The sequence below is a fragment of the Rousettus aegyptiacus genome, unplaced genomic scaffold, assembly GCF_014176215.1.
Source record: "Rousettus aegyptiacus isolate mRouAeg1 unplaced genomic scaffold, mRouAeg1.p scaffold_m13_p_7, whole genome shotgun sequence".
NCBI classification, from domain to species: Eukaryota; Metazoa; Chordata; class Mammalia; order Chiroptera; family Pteropodidae; genus Rousettus; species Rousettus aegyptiacus.
The window spans coordinates 106,382,012-106,385,361 of record NW_023416310.1 but is presented as its reverse complement, the minus strand read 5'-3'; the positions used below and the strand labels follow the sequence as shown (position 1 = coordinate 106,385,361).

General features: G+C 55.6%; 1 pseudogene; it reads left to right on the top strand.

Moving 5' to 3' along the window:
- Window positions 1-1,184: 1,184 nt before the first annotated feature.
- LOC107517514 lies at window positions 1,185-3,022 on the top strand (annotated as a pseudogene).
- Window positions 3,023-3,350: the final 328 nt, after the last annotated feature.

Here is a 3,350-nt window from a genome sequence, read left to right as displayed (position 1 = left end):
GCCTGGCTCAGAATAATAAAGGGTATTATTATCATCATTAAATGCAGCTGAATTGGTTTAATGAGCATCCATTATCACCAGGAACTAGGAGGTGGAGGACTTTATCCTGTCACCTAGGTAAGGCCACAGCTTTCTATTGACATATTGGAGTCTACACTGCTCAACCCAGGGCACCAGGAGCTTTGGAAGTCTTGAGATTTGCTTCTCTTGGGTCCCCATCTTGTCATGTTGGCCCACTCTCCAACTCCTTTCAGTTGTGCACCCCCTTCCCTTTTCCAGTTGCATTCTTCACACCTTCTTGCACCCTCAGGCTCACCCGCATCTCTTCTTTTTGGTCTCTAGCGAAGAAGGAAACACACTGGATAAAGGGCCCCACCTATGCAAGTGGGCCTGGCGGGTCCTGCCCGTCAGTGTTCCAGCCCCACTTACTTCCTCCCTCCACGTTCCCCTAGTCCCTTAACTGATCTACTGTCTGTGATAAACTCCTAGGTCCCTCTACTTAAATTGTTCTTGCCCCTCCCCCCCGTGCCCATTCTCAGGGAGATTTTTAACCATCCTTCAAGGAGCAATTCAAATTCGCCTTTTCCATGAAAGCCTCCACATTTCTTCCTCCTCTTCTGGAATGATTACTTCTGCCCCTAAAACCTATAGGGCTTCTCTGCATTTCTCATTCCGTCTTACCGTGCCACCCCCATCAATTCTAAGCTTCTCCAGATTCAGGTCCAGGTCATAAACTTTCCCCCATCCCCACCCTCTCAGCACCTATCTCATGCGGCTGGCCGGCAAGTTGCAGAGAGCAAGCCCCCTTCCCTCAGTTACTCCATCAGCAAAATGGGGCTAACAGCATCCGCGCTTCCCTGGGTTCCCGCACGGATTAAGCGAGGTGAGGCGGGCAAAGCTCACCAGAGAGCTGCACTGTGAGGTGGGAGCTCGCCTAGCCCTTCGGCAGTGGCGGGGATGGGGTTGGGGGGGTGGAAGTGGAACGCTGCAGAGACTCGGCTGCGCGCGACCTGCCGGGAGTTGTAGTCCGCGCGGAGTTCTCAGTCTGCGTTGGCCCAGCGCGGAGGCCACCGGGAAGGTGGCGGGGGGCCTGGGGGCGCGGCGCAGGCCCGGGGCGGGGACCGGACCGAGCTCCGCGGCTCGGAGTAGTCCTGCCGCTGCTGCTGGGGCAGTTGCTGGCGCTGATGAACGGCGGGAGCGCGTTCTACCTCGAGGTCCTCGGGCTGGAGAAGTGCTTCATTCAGGAGATGCCCGATGGCATCGTGGTCATAGGTGCAGACACAGCCAGTCGCGCGGCCTTGCCCGCCCCACACTTGGAGTCCTGAGAGCGGGTGGGGGCGAGGTGCCGCAGCATCAGCTCAAATCCACCCCCCTCCGCCAAGGGTGGTCGTAGGTGGGAAATGGGTGGACAGGAGTCTGACCAAAGCATCCTTCCCCTTCCCATGCTGGATCTGTGGTCAGGCCCCAAACTCAGACGCCGGGATCTTCCTGAACCTCCCCCCGCCCCGCCCCCGATCCCCATGGTTTCGGGAGGTCCTGGGTGGGCCTTCGGTGGTGGTTGTGAATGGGATGCGTCCCGGCTACCTCTCCATTAAGTAATTACAAGACCAAGTTCTACGACTCCGCTACGGAAAAGTACCAGCCCTCCCCGCAGTGGATCAATTTGTTCGTGTTTGTGAAAGACCCCAAGAACAAGGTGAGGCAAGTCTTGACCCTCTTCAGTCCCCCAGCCTCCAGCGTCAATGCCTAGCCCTCCCTGGTCCTCCATTTTTCAGAGGGCCAATATCTTCACAAGAAAGCTCAGGGAGGGCTGTGCTGTTTGCCAACTGTATTGTATGTTGGCAATTCTGGAACTTTGCCCCTCAAACTGATACCATTTCCCCCACACCCTCATCTCTGGCCTGGCCTGTGGGGGCCTGGATTGGGATAGCCCCAGAGTTCCTCTCCTGGAAGCAGGTTCCTGGCCATCTGTGCTCACTAGAGACTGCTTCCTCTAGAACCTTCTGACCCATCAGCACGGCCCTCAGGGCAGCTTCACCGTCACCTCCCAGTCTCCTGAAGAGCACCGGATCTGTCTGCACCTTGACTCCACCCGCTTCTCCCTCTCCTATGATGGCAAGCTGCTGAGTGTAGCAGGCAGGTGAAAGGGGCACAGAGGGCGGTGCCAGTTTTGGAAGGCTGAGGCTTAACATAAAGTAAGCATGCAGAGAACATCTCCTGACGAGTGAGAGTGGGACCAGGAGGAAGCCTCTCTGACTGAAAATCCCCCCAGCTCCTGTCACCCCTAGGATAAAGACCAAACTTTGTACTGTAAAACTCCAAGCTATTCAGCATCCGAGGGCTCCACTGTCACCTCCCCACAACACAGAACTTCTAGGAGCTGCCTGTTTCAAACACTGGGTCACACCTGTTTCTCTGCCCATGTTGTCTTGAGCATGGAACTCCACTCAGGCAGTGTCCTGATCTGGTGATTTGGCACCCCAGTCAGTGAATACAAGAAACTGAACTGCCATTGTCAGGCCCAGACTGGGGTTTCTGTCAGGTGCATGGAGCTGAGTTCTCTGACCCCCATCCTTGGCTCCCCGGTCCCCAGGCTATTTAGGTGGACATGAAGTTGGATGAACACATCAATATTATGCAGAATTTGCAGCCAAAGACAAGCTGGCCCAGCTGCATCTGTGTGTGCAGCAGCTGGTGGAACAAGTGGAGCAGATCCAGAAGGAGCAGGAATACCAGAGGGCAAGGGGCTGGGCTGGCCCCATTGGGACAGGGGATGCATAACCTCCCAAGGAGTGGCTCTTCCAGTTCCTTCCTTGGGGTGGGGAGGATTCAATCCTAGCCAGGCACCTTCTCCATTCTCCCCACCCCACAGTGGCAAGAAGAGCGCTTCTGGCAGACCAGCAAGAACACCTCCCGGCGAGTGCTGTGGTGGTTCATTCTATAGACCATCATCCTTGTAGACACTGGCATCTGGCAGATGTGACACCTCAAGAGCTTCTTTAAAGCCAAGAAGCTGGTTTAGATGGGCCACAAAGACCAGAGACCTAGCCCCTACTCATTCCCCTGCTGCTGATGGGCAGTGACCTTGCCTGGCCTGTCTCTTGGTGCCCTTCACCCCTCCCAACCCTATAAGGCTTACTTATTACTGGCAGGAGGACAGAGGACCCCTTTGAACTGGTTTCTCAACCAGCTCTGGGGAGAGGATTGGCTTCCACCCGGAGACACTTGGGTGGGGGGAGCTGTAGTCTCCTTTATAGATTTGTGATGCTGAGCAGGAGTTGGTGAGAGTATCCCCAACCTCCATGTTAAACAGGATGCATGAACAATCTTAGGATGGAGAAATAGGGTGA